Source organism: Mycteria americana, chromosome 1 (genome assembly GCF_035582795.1).
Source record: "Mycteria americana isolate JAX WOST 10 ecotype Jacksonville Zoo and Gardens chromosome 1, USCA_MyAme_1.0, whole genome shotgun sequence".
In the NCBI taxonomy this organism is placed as follows: Eukaryota; Metazoa; Chordata; class Aves; order Ciconiiformes; family Ciconiidae; genus Mycteria; species Mycteria americana.
Window position 1 is genome coordinate 198598242 of NC_134365.1, and position 16800 is coordinate 198615041.

At 50.2% G+C, this 16800-nt stretch overlaps 1 protein-coding gene across 1 annotated transcript in view; it reads right to left on the reverse strand.

The window, feature by feature from the left end:
• The window catches only part of USPL1 (ubiquitin specific peptidase like 1), a 422463-nt gene that overhangs the window by 365697 nt on the left and 39966 nt on the right, over window positions 1-16800 (reverse strand). The gene's annotated exons all lie outside the window — the stretch shown is intronic.

Here is a 16800-nt window from a genome sequence, read left to right on the forward strand (position 1 = left end):
TGATGCTGTTGTGCAAACCGGTCTGTTAAATCTGTTAAACCTAACTGGCCCGATGAACTGTTTGAGAGCTATGGCTGCCTGATAGATTTTGCTCCGTCCTGCTCAGCCCAGACTACCCTGGGATTTATCAGCAACCTGGAAATTGCGGTACAATTTCCTTTCCTTCCTTCCAAAGGCTACAAGTTGTGACTGGGCTGCCTCAGTCAACCGTTGGGAACCATTCGGCAATTGCGTGTTGTCTCTGAGCAGGCACGTGCTCTGCTGCAAATATTTTGGAAATTGGAAAGGCTGATTCTCATTTATGTGAAGGACCACATGTGCCACGAGGGAGGTTTCAGTGTTAGCAGATGTGAAATTTGCATGTGGATGGAGCCTTCCAGCGTCTTTGTGTTGACAGCGATGCAAAGGGCTCCCAGCCCATTGAATCTAGATGACACTCACGTCATTCAAATCAAAGTGATTCCTATTAAAGGCTGGGGGACGGAGCATCCTGACTGAGCACCACACAAGGGTAGCAACTGCAAAAGGCCTGATCAAGGACCCAAGACCTCTTGGAGTCTCCTCCAGAAGAAATTGTATGAAATGGCCTACTGAGTGCTGGAGACCCAGTGTCAATGCAACGGTTTTACAAACTTTAATTAGCTGAAACTTCATTTTGTCAAGCTACCCTTGTTGCAGGAAATGATAATGCACTAACAGAAGTAGCCAGCACACGGCTATTGATTTTTAGGAGTATGCTGATAAATGAGGAGCACAGGAAGGAGACTTGGCTGGTCTCCAAGGATTGCCAATAGATAGGAGTAGTGAAAAGAAAAAGGTACTGAGAAATGTGGCCCCATCTGATTCCCACAGTAGCTCATGGAAAGTTTGCTGCTGACTCCAGTCTTTTTTTTTGCATTTGGCCCATACCAAACATGGTGAGAGCTGTGATCGAGGTTCCCCACTGAAAGACATTGTCCTTCTTCTGAATTCAGGAGATCTCGGTCCTTTTTGAGACTCGAGTCAAGTCCCTCTGGGATGGGGATCCCTCTGGATGTCTGAGTCAGTCAAGATCCAGGCTGGGTCAGTCTTCCCCTCCCATACTTTTCCTTTGAGGACCTCCTGCAAGGGGCTAGAGGGGGAGAGTGGTCTTTGTCTTGGTGGCTTGTTCTTTCGCTCTGCCCGTGGTGCAAATGCAGCCACAGAGGGATCTGAGGACATGTTTATCTGTCTGGGGGATCGTGGTACCACTTCACCAGTTGTGCTGTTATGTTTTATTCCTCCTAAAGCTTTGCCATGTCTACTGTCTTCAAAAGCAAACTACTGATCTCAGGAAGGCTGTTGTTAGCACAGTTCTGAATAATTATTGAAGAGAAAACAAGATTTGTGAAGAGGAGAAGAGGAGTTAGTAGTGCTAGCCAGTGCTACACCCTGATTTCCTTCCAGATACGAAGTCATGCATGTGGTCCTCCTTCTTGGAAAGTTCATTAATATTTGCTTTGAAACATATTGCCTTTAGCAGAGACCAGCTTTGCAAATTATACCATCATCTTCTTACTCTCTGTTGTTGCTAGGACTGAAGAGCACAAGGTAAGAGGTTTGGAATATTTGCCACCATGCTCACCTGAGTGTAACATCATGAGTCCGTAAGTACAGTTTGGAGATTACAACTGTGCTGATCTTTGAAAGGTCACGGAGATTGTGTGAGGTTCCTAACATTGGGAGAAAAGCAAGTGTTGCACCCATCTTGGTGGGGAAAAAAACTCCAAACAAACAGCCAAAAGCATGATCTGGAAACTACAGGCTGCTCACCCCTTTCTGTGGTCCCTGGGAAAATCATGGAGTCACCTCTCCTACATATTCTTGTACCCAAGTTAGGACATTATGGTCTGGATGGGTGGGCAACCAGACGGGTAAAAGTAAAATCCTGGTTGGATGATCAGGCACACGGGGTAGAAGTTAATGGGTTGTGATCTACCCAGAGCCCAGTAACACGTGGGGTACCACGGGTCTGTTGTGGGACCTGTCCTGTTCAACATCTTTATCAGTGACCTGGGGGAGGCAACAGAGTGCCCTTGTCAAGTCTGCAGGTGACACTGAACTGAGGTGACTGGTCAATACGCTGCCATTCAGAGAGATCTAGGCAGCCTAGAGGAATGGGTCAGCAGGAACCTCATGAAATTCAACAGGGGCAAATGCAAAGCCCTCTCCCTCTGCAACGACACGGACCAGGGGACTGCCTGGCTGGGGGCAGCCAGGCTGAAAATGCCCTTTTGCCACGTAACGAAATGTCCACCACGAGGGTGGCCAGGCCTTGGAGTGGGTTGTCCAGGAAGGGTGTCCTCTTTCTTTGTCCTCAGAAGTTTTCAAGACCCATCCGGACCTCAAGTAACCCGGCCAGATCTCGCAGATGACCTTGCTCTGCGCAGCAGGTTGGACTAGAGACCTCCTGAGGTCCCTTCCGGCCTGAAGTATCCTATGGTGTGAAGATCAATGAAATGCTGAAACATTGTCAGAGCTACAAACTATAGCGTGGTGCATTACTTACCCTCTCACGCATGCAGCAGCCCCAGCCTCACTTGGTACGTATCCATTTCCAAACGGTTTCCCGACAATGGCAAAAACCCAGAGATATTTCCATTAAAAATGGCTCCCCTGTGAGCAGTGATATCAAATGATGCTGCTGATTGCTAGGTCCAAAGCTATTTATTCCTAATGCTTCTTACTTAAAACCAGGGAGAGCATAAAAACTGGATGGCACAGCACTAGGAAAAAGCCAGTCCCACTCTTTGAAGCGGCCCTGGGGAGGACGGGAGGAGCAGGAATGGCTGCAGCATCCCGCGACGGGGCTCTGCTGGGACAGAGGAGGAAAGCTGTGACGTGCGTGCGCTGGGGAAGAGGAGGAGAAAGCCCCTCTCCGGTCCTGCCTTGAATGATGGCGGCTTTGCGTGGCGGGTGGTAAGGACCCCTGTGTGCTTAAAAGCTTTTGCCTTCTAGTTTAGAGCGAGGCAGGCAATCCATATTAAGATAAATGTAAGAAAGGCCTGTCTGAAAAGGATAATTTATTTTCTCCGTTGCGCTTAGCAGTGTCTCCAATTCAGTTGATTCTGCCAAAAAAAATACGTGGGTAATGAGACAAAAGTATGAGGCGGTTCACTTCCTATCTGGGCCATCTTTTTCCTCTGGCAGATATGTCACAGCTTCAAAAAAATCGTATGGCTTCAGCTAAACAGCCCTGGCTTTCCTGTGTATCCTCTACGTGAAAGTGGTCTCCAGGCCCCTAAATCAATATATTCCTTCCTGTCTCTCTGAGATCACTTATCTGCAGTTACTTCGCCGCTCTTCCTGCAGACTGCTGAGCTTGTTGGTTTGCCTATTGAGCTGGGCGCATTGCAAGAAAGCTTCACATTCCCCTGCCCCAGCTCAGTTTGCCAGTTCGAAGGAATTTCCCTCTTCTGTCGCAGCAAAGCCCGGTCCCTGGAAGCTGCAATTCATTCTGCTGCTCCATCCTCGGCGAGGCCGTTAGCCATCGGTGATGTAACGAGAAGGCAACTCCTGATGAATAAATAAGACCTTCTCTACAAATGACCCGAAGTGCCGTTAGGCTTCACTACAAGCCCGTACAGTGGAAATCCAGTGTTAATTCTGGAAGGTTCAGGCAGGGGCAGGCTGGATCCCCTTCCTGCTCCTTGCTGTGGGGCGGGATGCCCCTGGCTCTGCCCCACAGCCGTGCTGCACCCCCACGTAGTTCTACACCATCCTGCAGCGGGGAGCGGAGCTAACTGAAGATGCTTTCACTTCCTCCAGCAAGTTTTGGCTACTGCTTAGCTGGTTTTTGAGCTGTCAGATGACTTTAGGTTATACCTTGATTTAATGTTCATGGAGCCCCTGGGGAAAACCCTCCTGAGATCCATGCATTTCCCTCTGGGTGTGTGCCCTGTGCCGGGGGATGCTGCTGGCCCCTCGGCTCTCTCCCCGCAGCCCCGGCCCCTTGCAGGGCTGTGTTCGCTGCACTGCTGCTCCCAGGCTCTGCAGCAGGGACGCGGAGCAGGGCCCGGATCGCTCACGGATGCGTGGCACGCACCACGGCTTTCACAGGGTCGAATGGTTCACTTGCCTGCTTGTAAGGAGAGGGAGAAAAAGAAATGCATGCGTTTCCACAGCAAAGCCACATGTCATGGCGTTCCAGGGATGGAGGCAGCAGCTTTCCACCACCGCAGCCCTGAGCATCAGTGGGCACGGACAGACCCAGAGGCACCTCCAAATCGAGGAGCAGGGGCAAGCGGGTGACTGCACAGCCTTAGCTCAGCCCTGGCCCTTCCCTGACTGCGGACAGGTTTGTCCTGGCACATCCTTCCCAGGGGTGAATTTCATCCTCAACACAGAAGGTTTCCCAAGTCATAGGCGTTGCCTGTGTGGTGAGAGATTGGCCCCAGGAGGCTGTGCTGGCACCTACAAGCTTGAAAATTCTCCCTCGCCCTCATAATTGACATAATTACCCAATTACAGGAGTGATATGTCAACCGAGATTCATGTCAAAGGGGAAGCCAGGAGGATGGCTGCAGCCAGGTGAAATTCTGGCTGAAAAGCAAAATCCCTCAGCTGCGGCTTCTGCTTGAACACCAGGAAATTTCCCCTCATCCCTGCCGTTTCCCCTTTCTGGTGTCCCTGTTTTTCACCAGGAACCGAGCACAGGCCGTGCGTTATTTTGTGATTTCATGAACACGGAAAGCCCGTCAGCGTGCCCTCGCCTGGCCCAGGAGCTGGGCACATCACTGCCACGGAGAGTGCCCCAAAGACGGTGTGTGGGTGTCGGGGTGCAGCATGTGCTTCATCTCCTATAAACCATGAAGAACAGGGAGAAGATGGGGAGGAAATCCATCCCAGTGGTGTATTTTACTCACATGCAAAATTTTCTTTTATTGGCTATTTAATGCTGGCAGAGATGGCTCCAAATCAGAGGGTGCCTTGGATGCTCACACTCTGCCTGCAGAAATGGGCACGGCTGGATGCGATGACTGCAGGTAATCGTTCCCTGCTTCTTGGCACAAAGTGTTGGCGTCTCCTCTGTACCAGCAAACTGTGATGAGAAACAAAAATGGGCGGCTGCAAACGCTGCTGGCAGCGCTGAGCGTGTCAGCCGCAGTATAGCGGAGGAACGCTGAACAGTGGCCACTTCCCTGCCCGACGAGTGGCCCCTGGGCTTTGCTCATCTATTTTTAAAGTACATTTTATTGAGACTTATACGTGTGTAGCAGTGCGGAGCCGCAGCTGAGCCCTGAAGAGAAGAAAGCATTTGGGCTCCTGGACAGGCTTTGCCAAAGATAAGCCACCCGAAACAAGGTTCAGAGGGGCTTCTGAGCCCTTCCCTGCCTGCTGCTGCTGCCGGCGTGGCCTCCAGCATCCCTCTGCCCACGCTGGCCTATTGACCCTGGGGCTGGACACAGGAGATGCTGCTCTCAGCTCATGTTTCTTAATGGTATTTATAACTTGCTTTTCGATCTCTTTTACTGCCATAGACCCAAAAGGCTGTCATTACCTGGGCAAAGCCTCCCGTGCCTTCCTCCAAGGAGAACTGCGAGGGTCGGGTCAGGATGAGTTATCCCTGGGTAGAGAGGAGGGGCTGCTCTGGCCGGACCCCCGCTCGAGTTTGCTGCAGTTGTTGTAGGTGCGCAGTTTGGGAAGCACCTTTGGGTGTCCCCCTCCGGTCTGGCAGGGTGGGAAGCAAGAAATCAGAAAGCTACAGCTGCAGACAGCTCATGGGGGCTCTGGGCTGGGGACCACCTGCACGTTGTTAGTGTTGTTTCTGTATCCGCTGCCAGACGGAGCAGAAACGAATGCAGCAAGAGAACGATCGCTCCGCTCTTCCCCTGAAGTCAGACGCATCCCACAGATAGGCCGTGGGCCAGCACGAGCCTGGCCGGCAGCGGTGCCATCCCTTTGAAAGGGACGCGGCTGTGCAGCAGGGGCAAGTCCTGCGCCTCAGCCTTACTGCTCCGGGTCACTTGCAGCCTCCTCTCCTCAGTAAGATGGATAAAACGGACAGAACAGCCTTTGTCCGGGACTCCAGCAGTGCACAGCTTTTTCTGCAAGGGAGGGTGAGCTGAATAAGGCTTAACTGACTATTTTTTCACGGAAGCTGAGCACGGGTGGGCAGTAGGTGGGCTGGGACCCTGCGCTGCACGAATGAAGGTCCTGCTGGCCATGGGGATGTCTCTGGAAGGCTCCCCAAGACACCAGAAGCGTGGAGGGTGGGTGGATGCGTAGCCAGCATCCCTCTTCCCCCGAGCCTGCGGGCAGCAGACAGACCCCCCCACCCCAGCGCTGGGGGCAAGGGGGCCAGCTGAGGAGCACGAGACTGGATTCATATTTAAAGGCTTTTCCAGCCTTATTTTCTGTGGCTCTGCTTCTGTGCTCAGGGATGGATTTCTTTGTCAGCCATAGAAATGAGAAAGTCTGTGTTATCGGGAGATTTTTATTGCCGGATATATGTATCATTTGACCTTTTGCTCTCAGTTGTCCAAGACATGTAGCGAGCCCCGGCGCAACCTTTTCACATCATCATAGAAACTGTTGCTGTCATAGCACGGAAACTTAATTTCAGCCTAGATTTCTGAGGAAACGAGGCGTGTAAACTCATGCTAGCTGTCTGTCCATCTGTCTCACCAGCCACGCAGCAGCTGGGTCTGCCTGCTCTCGATCAACTCTACCTCAACGTGGCAGGCAGGTCGCAGTCCCAGCAGTGAGAAGCTCCTACACGTGATGCGAGGAGTGACGGCTGGGTGGGTGAGAGAGATGGAGACCCAAAGTGGGAAGGCAGGAGCATGAGCCGGGTTATTAGTTGCTGGTTTGATCCACCGATGGCCAACACAGGGAGCTGGGGGGCATGACACCAGCGCGTGGAGATGGCCCATCTCCCACTGGAGTTACTGGGTAGGTGGGTGCCAGCTGGGGGTATGGGTGGGAAATGGGACATGAGTTACGACGTGATAAGGAGATGAGCAACTGAGGGGTGAAGATTTTGGACCCAGCTTGGTAGGAAATCAGGCTTTGTTCCCTCTGCTATCCCCAGGAAAACCGGCTACTGTAAAGCGGAGCTCAGGCCGGGCAGCCGGGAAAGGCGGAGGTGGGGGAGAAGCTGCCCGGGGCTGGCCCGGCGGGCACCGTTATTTCCCCGTGGTCAAATCAGGGCAATGCATTTGCATTTCGTGTGAGGTCTGAGGGACCAGGCACTTCATCGCCCTCCCTGCCCGCCCTTGCCTCCGGGATCTGCCTGCCTTTAGGAGGCCACACGCTCATTAATTTAACTTCTATTGTGCAGGCTACAACCGCAGCTTGGGAAAACCTGATTTATATTGCCAGTGAGTGCCAAGCACGGCAGATAGAGGCCAGGGTACCACTTGGCACGGAACAGGGAGGCAAATGGTCCTTTTTTCCCACATGGATGTGCTCTCTGAACTTGGGGTGCCCCGGGGTTCATGGGCTCCATGCAGTAGGAGGAGGGTGGAGTGCAGTGAGGAAGGGCTTTCCCATTTTGAAAAGAATATTTGGAATACCTGATAGTAACTCCTGTCTCAGTTATCCTTTTTTCTGTCTTTCTGGCCCTTTAAACATGTAGGCTTGCTTTAAAAAAAAAAAAACAAACCCTTTGTAAGATTTTACCTCAAAATAATTCCAAATCTCATAAATTCAAACACACCGCGTATTCTGTTTCCAAGCATCGTAAGCCCCATGGTGAGGCTGCAGGGGGAAGCACGTCTAGGTGTTACTGCAGGCTTGCTTTGCCACATCACTGGTTTTATGGGGATAAAATTGTGCTGCAGACTGGGCTCCAAGAGCCTGTGGCATAATACCGCTAACTTTCTCTAAACTGTTATAATAGCATTTTTAATAGATCCCAGGTGAAAAGTAACCTTCTCTGACTTACAGATACCATTTTGCTATATCCAAACATCTAGCCAATATTTAGCGTCTTGCAAACTATTTTCATCTGGAGGGAAAACAGCCCTGGGGATGGTATTCAGTGTATTTCAAGGGTTTCAGCTGCTGCTGCTTAGCATTTTTGTCTGTTGCCCGTTGGTCTTTTTATCTCCATTTTTAGAGTCATGCCTGTTCCCACTTGTGAATATCCAGGCAAACCCGTTCCTACACTTTGTTGTCTGCCTGGGCCTTGCAACGATATTGCAAGAAAGGAGCTGCATACATCTTACAGTTGTCTGGAGCAATGGTTTTCGTGCCAGCTGACACCAACAGGACCCCCAGGCTCCAATGTGACGATATAAAGGGGAAGCTTTTCAAGGGCATAAGGATGACCGGGTTGTAGGTTGGTCACCTCCTGTGAACCAGAGGAGGAAACGCCAAGAAATGCAGGTTTGCAACTTTGAGAGACCTTTTAATTCCCAACAGACGGAGTCAACTCTGCACGCATCTGGTTGTGTGATGTGACCGGGCAGCGGGGCCCTTCAGACCCCTCAGAGGAGCAGCCTTCCTTTGCCAGGATTTGCTCTTTCAGGAACCTTTTTTCCTTCCTGAGCCTTTCTAAGCCATTGAGCTGTGAAGGAGACCCTGGGAGCGAACCCTACCACATCCAGGGGGTTTATGTACCCAGCTGCACTCCCCTCCCAGGGCCTGCACGGCCTCTTACACTGCTGTTCATCACTATGATGATTTTTTAAAGTAATTTAGGGCAACTGTACATACCCTTCCAATATACCATTGCAATATCACGATATGCTGGAGCCAAAGCCTGTCGCACAAGGACTGGTGTTGGTGGAGATGGGGACACACACGTGGGGTGATCTGAGCCTGCCATGGTCTTGCAGGAGGGGTCTCCCAGAGACACCCTCCTCTTCCCACCTTCCCACTTTCCCAACCCAAGTAATTTCCAAGCAGCAGCAGCACTGCATACCAGCCGTAGGGACGTCGGCTCTCCCCAGGCTGCGGGAGGAAGGACGCAGTGAAATCAATGGGCAGTGTCCATTTACTGTAATGGGCTTTGGTTTGGGTCAATGGGTTTCTTCCTCCCATCAATCATCGTTGCAGTCCACCGTGCAAAGGCAGTGCTGGAAGCTAAAAGGGAAATAAAGCCGTCCCTGCAGAGAACGAAGACAACCCATTAGCAATGCACGCGATGCGCTCTCGCTTGCATTTGCTCGCTCTGTCTGTCTTTTAATTGTGAGTGGGGTTACAAGTGGAGGAAGGGCTGGGCTCAGTTTATATATCCATTTTTCATTAAAAGGATTACTCGGGAAGAGGTGTCCTGTGCACAGGCTTTGCTGATTAAACTTTGACATTTCTGAGAGTCAGAGGTCTCCCCATGCTATTCAACTTCCTGACAACCTTTTCTTCTGGCTTAACTGGTGCTGAAATTAGATTTTAAAATTACCTGGTAGTCCATGTGACTCCTTATGGAAAAGCCTATATCAGGAGTTTGCCCCATGATGGGAGCCAGGTGAAGGCTCCTAGCCGTGTGCCATGAACAGCCCCTCACCCCCTGGTCCCCTCGAAATCTGCATGGGAGCCAGCCGCCACGTGTGCTCGCCCAGCCCAGCCTCGCTGGTGTTCGTGCTCAGTGATGGGCAATGGCCAAGGCACTCTGCAAGTGTGTGGGAACCAGATTTTCAGCCCCCAGGGAATCTCTCGCCTGCTTCTTCCAGCGGAGGGTATCAGCAGCGAGGCACCGATAAGGGAAAATCGCTCGTCCACCAGTGCCGGCCTTGGGTGCAAGTCGCAGATGCTGGTGGGGCTGGGGCTTGGTGAGACCCAGGCTGGACATCCATAGGGCTTGGCTTCCCCTGGGCCGATGAGCCCGTAAGTAAGTAATGAAACTGTTGGTGATTAATAGGCATTTTAGATAGGGCTAGGACTTGGAGGCAGTTCAGGGAAACACAAGCTGCTCACGGCTATGCCATGACACACAAACGAGCTACACTCATCAGATAAATTATTCATTGCCATTTTCCCAGCTCAGGTCTCTTGTTGACCTGGTATCACTGATAAAGAAAGATCTGCAGAGAATAACTGACGAGGTGGGACCAAAGAGCAGAAAGTTTGGATGGAGGCTCAGCACGCAGGTAAACATCATCTCAAATGGAAAACACTGGGAAGAGGCAAAGATTGAGTTGGGACGTGGAAAATGAGGATAAGCTGAAAAACCTGGTGGAGAACTAATGGCAGCGATACGGGCTGTGAAACTGGCACTGGGAGAAGCACAAGGCAAGAAACTCTTCAAGGACTGGAGTGTGCTCCCAATATTTTGCCGCAGCCAGGAATGAGCACATCCAAGACAGCTCTGCTGAATGGGTCAGGGTGCTGGAGCATGAGAAACGGCAGAGACCCAGGGATGGGGACTGTGGAAACAAGCCAGCTGGAAAGAAGGCTGCCAGGGCCAGAGCTGCAGAAAATAAAAGATGATGTGATGAGGGAAACAGCTAACACGAGAAACTGCCCTACTACTGAAGAGTTGAAAAAGACAGCTGTGATGACTTGGATGTGTGTCAGGAATGGCCCCTAAAAGATACCCTACATGGCAACGCACACGGGCGTGTGAGGCACAGAAATAGAAGAATACTGAGCATGGGGCAGGCAGAGTGAAGAGCAAAACTGAGCTGAATGGTTTGAAGACAAGGGAAGCTACTCCCAGACCAACAGGGTAGAAAGAAACCTCTTTACTGAGCTGATGGACTAGGGGAAAAAAATAGAAATCCATTGTAATTTTCTTGGTTCAACTAATTCACAGAAGGGTTGAAACCTTGACTTGACTCGTCCAAAGAGCGAGCACCTCTCGCCCAGGTGTTGAAGCTGCTGGGGGTCGGGCAGTGCCCCCGGGAGGGCTGGGAGGGAGCTGGAAAGAGCCATCCCGCCCTGGGGAGGGGGTCAGGATCCAGCGTTCTCCTCCAGCTTCTACTCACGGCCAAGCCACCAGCGTGCACTCATGGTCCCTTGTGTGTTTGGGGGACACAATTCATGGTCAGGCCTGGATATTTTATTGAAACCTGTGAAATAACAGTCTTCAGACCATATAGGCACCCACATCCTACTGTAATCCTTGGAGCAGGGGTTGGTGCTGGAAGAGCACCATCCTTCCTTCATTTTTTTTCTACCAGGGAGGAACCATGGGGCATCACGGCTGCCTGCTGGGAGTGGGGGTGGTTCAGGAAGCTTTTCCGTGCAGCTCTTTGATGGCTTTCTGAAATTCCTCTTTGCTTTGATTTACACTGAAATTTATACGCGTCTTGCTCATGTTTTGGAGCTTTGAAGTGTACTTCAGGTAGCAGCAAAGGAGCGGCGGATATTAAATGAATAATTAAATGAAGAGAAGCAGTTAGTACAGACACAAACCAGAAAGCTATATAAAGAAATGATCCCATCACTCTTCTCATAAAGATAAAACACGTTCTTTATGCAGATCAGGATATTTGGCTTTCAGGAATTCAGATGGGATTGACTTAGTTGAAATAACAAATATGGCCCAGAAAGAAGGCAAGAGCTTTGATTTACATTGTTGAAGGAGTGCTCTTCCTCCGGCAGGACGGCTTGCACTGCAGTGGCTCTCATGGCCACCAAAACCGGAGGGGGACCGTGCCTCTGGGCACAGCTAACAGGGAAAACCAGGGTGGGAATCAGTGCATCAAGTGAGAACATGGTTGCTTAAAATTCATGGAACGAAAGCAGCACTTTGCAAGCAGTGGTGCAGGCTGCGCATCTCACGCTACCAATTGCCTTTGGGTAGACACCCCAAAACCGTGAACCTCCTTCCTTCCTACCGCTACTGAAGTGCACCCTTGCGGTGTGAGGGCCCGGGTTTGCAGGACCTCCTTGCCGCAGGAGGATCCTGATTTATGGAAAACTGAGGACATGGATAAAGTGTTTATATTTTTTTCTTACTGATGAAAACCTGTAGCCATAAATACATATGCAGAGCTGGTCTGACTGATAGATTCATCAGGGCTTGCTCTTCTCCAGGATTTAGCTGTCAGCCTGTCAAAGGCACCTGCTCACAGGCTGAATTTTGTTTCTGCTGCCACAGTCATCAAATTTTCAGTCAATCCCAGCCTGGATGACTGCTGTAATCCTTCACCACATCGGCTGTGTCACCCTCTTTCCCCTTGGCGGGGGCCCTGGGATGGGAGAGGAGCTCGGGCAGGTGCCAGTCCCCCTCCCAGGTGCCACTAGGGTGTACCTCCAGCACCTCCCAGCATGGGTGGCACTCAAGAAAACCTGGGAGAAAGGAAAAAGTGTCCTTTTTATTTCCATAGGGCTGGTTTTCAAGCATTCAAGAAGTGCTGGAGGTGGACTTGTGGCTGCAAAAGCCATAAAACTGCTTAGCTTTGTTAGCAGTAGTAATACAGGAGAAAGTTGGGGTTTTTTTCCAGGAGAAGGTATCATTTTAAGGGAAATTTTTTAAGGGAACATCTAAAGAAAAAGATTGAATAAAATCCTGGAAGCAAGGAAGGAAGCATTGCACTAAAGTGATAAAATTACTTTACTTCAAACCTTCCATGGTAAAATACTTGGCTTATTCTTTTGTGAGGCAACGTGTTGTTCTGAAATTCATTTAATGTAAAAAAAAGCCCTGTCAGTTGTTGAAATGACAACAAATGCTTTGACAGGCATCAAAGGATCTGCTTGTCTTTTTCAAGTTTAGTTTCATAGGAAATTCCAAAACTTGTTGGTTTTGATCCAGCAGAGAATAAAAGCCCATTGCAAAACCGGGGAATTCCCTGCAAAATGGAAATTCCAGCTCCCACGCAGCGCTAGTTACTCTCATTAGCTTTAGTTTCTTGCTTGCACACTCCCTGGTTTCCCTCTGCTTCCCAGGACTCCCTGATGTAAATGCATGAAGGTGGCCCAGAGCTGCCCAGCCACAGCTGCCCCCTCCCCTGCCCTGCTGCAGCCACGGCCCCCCAAGAAAAGCACCAGCCCAGAAGAGCAAGGAGGGACTGGGAGCTCACCCAGCACGGGAGAAGGTGCCCACGTTTCTTTGTGTTTTGCCACCAAAAGCAGTCCAGGATGGAAGCAGAATGGCGCTGGCACTTTGGCTGAACGTGGTCGTGAAGGCTGGGAGTCTGCTCCTACCACTGGGAGGGGACACCTTACTGAGGAGGGAGAAGACCTCCTCCAAACTTGCAGGCATAACTGGACTAAGGTTTGGGCAAATTGACTGCAAAAGGGGAAAATCAAAGCCCTGCTAGAGCTGCAGCATGAACCAAGCCTGGTTCCTCCTGGGCTTGTCCCTGGTAGGAGTGTGCCCACATGGATCCTCTGCCTAGGCAGGAGTGAATTCTTCTTCTCTACCTGGACATCTATATCTATCAAATGAATAAGAGTACTCCTATTGCAGCTTATCTCTGCTCTGTAGTTAGGTTATTTGTTGAGGGATGGACAGATGGATGTTGAAGCACTTGTGGGAAAACTGCTCTTCTCCCTCCCCAGCATGACCGTGCCAGCTCATCCCCTTGAAAACTTGGCCAGAAGGGGGTTGAATGTAAAATGATTTAGCACTGGATAAAAAATTCATGGGAAACTTTTTCCCACCCCTAGTGGTTTTTTCCTCTATCTGGTTTCCACACTTCAGTATCACATAGAGAATTGCTTTCCATGGAAAAAACATACTCACCACCAGGAAAATCAGCTTTCTGCTCTTACAAACAACAGAGCTGCTTGCCCAGGCCAGGAGGCTGCCGTCCCAGGCGTGCATTTGTGTGGGCTCACCCTGGCTGCACCCGGGCACGCAGCCACAGGGAGACATGTCCTTCATGGCCCACAGGTCCCCAGCACGTGCAGGTCCTGTGCGCACCTCAGTGTGCCCATGCATTCACACTTTATTCCTTGGCATGTTTTTGGCCCATTGCAGCAAAATATTTCAGCCTGAAGCTTCCCTTTAGCATGAGAAAGAGGTTGCACAAGAGCCCCAGGTGGGGCTCCACGTTGCAGTTCTTCAAAACATGCTTGCATCATGTACGTAATTTTTACACAGTCCTGGCAAACACATCTGGGCGCTGCTGCAGCATGCATGAGAGCAAAGAGTATCACGACCTTCGGGAGCATCCCCACCAGCCCCACATGCAGGTTGCACCACTGAGTCCCATCACCCAGTGACGCGGGGAACGCACCCGCATGCAGACCTGGGGCAGGACGTGCCTCCAGTCAGGGACAAATAAGCAACTGTTATAAAGAAAAAAAGAAAAGAATTGGGAGAGGGAAGGGGAAAAGTAATGGACTGAAAGAATAAATTCATTTGATATGACAGAAAAATAGTTCTTTATTGTTAAAGAACAGAGCACGGTCTAGTTTGGTTTCTAGTTGTATCTCCTGTGATCACAGACTGACTCATATCAGAGCATTGCCAGTTACATAAAGGGATATCGTCTTGAAGATATGTGGTGGCCTGAAATTTTCATAATGAATAAAATTCAGACTGGGGCCTCTATTGTTACACTGCTGGATCATCCTGGCAGTGACATACTATGGAAAGAAGCAAGAATAGGCTGAAGTCACACAAACCTGTACTTTAAAATTAGGAACTCATAAAGTTTGTCCCAGATAGGGGCTCCCCTGCAAGATACACTCAAAGTACTCAGTCACCGGCAGCAAGGCAACTAGTCAGGATTCAGATGGATATAAACAAGGCTGGGGCTAATGAGCCCTATTTCTGCTTCCTAATGGAAATGCCCAGGGAGATTGAGGGCTGTAGGACAGATAGGACTCTTCTGGATCATCAAATTGAACCTCATTTTGCCCCCAGCGCCTCACCACCTAATGCTGCTTATAAAGTTACTGTGCTTTAGACCCAGGTGGATGTGGGGCCCCGTACGCCAGCTCAGAGGCTGCTCTGAGCCCACTGGGACCGTCGGTGAGTGCCCAGCTGAAGTGCACGCATGGCAAGCTGCTATCAGTTTGCCTTCGTGACTGCACTGGTTTGCAGTTCAGAAAGCTTCTTCAGCCTTCCCGTGCTTGCCCTTGAGGTATGAGGAGAGTCCTTACAGCCCCTCTTGGCCCCTCTCATCAGGCTTGAAATGCCCACTCCATCAGTGTCCTCTCCAGATGGGGAAGAGTCGATCCCCCAGACACCCGGCAGCCATCTCTGCTGATTCCAAGTGGTTTTGTTTGCCTTGGGCATGGCTGAGCAGAGCAGGCAAGGGTTCATCAGGGCTTCAAATGAGGCTTTCCACCCGCCACGTCAAACGTGGGACATGCAGACGTGCCCCACGCTAGCACTGCAGCAGAGACACGCGGAGTTTTTTGCTCCACCAGCTTTCCCAGCTATCACCACAGGTTACTGCAGACATCGCTATTATCCTGCCAGGGCACTCCTTGCACACTGTGCTGCTGCAGTGCATTCCGTTTCTTCTGCTGTGGTCCTCAAGGTGAAATGATCAGGGTTTTGGCAGAAGATAACCATTTGAAAGAGCAACATCACCAAACTTTGCAAGCTGTTAGTGTCTCACCCACAGAAATGGATATTCTCCACTGGATGTGGATAGCCCCTCACATTATACCCAGCTCCAGGTGCTATGAAGCTTGGAGGCACATGGACCCTGAAAGTCCTCATCTTGAGACATGGGCTTTCTCAGTAGGGATCAGGGCACAAGCAGGACCAAAAGGCTCATGGACTGATGAAGCTTTTAGTGCTAGACAAATACATCTAACTTGTGGTGTCCGATGCTGATGCTACAGCCACATTCCTCATGTGACTTGCTGCTGTGGTGGGGGTTTAGTGTTTAGATTAAGTTTTTCTTTATAAGAGTAGTTGCTTCATCAATTTTTTCATTTAATGTTTCCATTTATAAGGCACAACTATTGTCAGCACCTGGAATACTTAAAGTGAGCAATTAGGATAATTATTTTTATTAAGAAAACACCAGAAAGCCCTCAGTGAGGGTGAAGACGTTATGATTTTATGTGTTGTTCAAAGATAGGGCAGAGACTGTTTCTGCTCTACCTTGTAGTCTGCCTCTTGCTTGTTATTTATTAAGGTAAACAGCAGTCAATCTCCTAAATAAGCCCAGAACAGAAACTGAGCAAGAGTTGAGGATTTGGCCCACTGATGTTCTGCATAGTCAGAGCCAATGCCATGGAGACTTGTCCCTGAGAACGCAGCTTCCTTCCAAGTGAAAAGCCTGGGGAGACCTGATGGGCTTTCCAGTGTCCCTCAGAGATTGCTGGGGCATGTGAATTGCTGCTTCACTGGCTGCAGAAATGTTGCATCTGGCACCACCATAGTGGGACGCGCGATACACGGGGACTGAGCTGTGCCAGAAATAGGATGCTGAGGGCTTGCAACCTCGTGCTGATGCAGAGCTGCTTTGGAGGCCAACAGAGTGAGTTTTCCTCTGCAGAGAGAGTTGTGGCACTGGACTCCTGCTCTACATAGGCAGTAAAAATAAAAGAACCTGCAATAAAAGCAACCTGGCTTGTTATTTATGAAAACACTTGCCCCACAAACAATGGTATTAAGGGCTAAGCCTTAACAGACAGTTGAGCCCTTAAGTGTCCTGCTCAGATGCCTCCTGTGACATTGATATCCAAGAGGGTGTTTAGACCTCTGACTTCCCAGTGTTGGCTCCGTATAGCCTGGCTGAGGAGCAGGGCCTATATTCAAACCATAATCTATAGATACCTCCCTAGGGTGTTTTGATGGCTTCTCTTTATTGACCACGCAAGCAGGCAGGGTCTGGGAATGCTGGATAACTGCGGTTTGAATTGCTCACTACTCTCTCGAACATAGACTCCGCAGGAGGCACCAGTGCCAATTATCGCTGTCATAGAAAATGCCCTCCGTATCATCTTAGTCTCTTTTTGAGACATTTGTCTAACCCA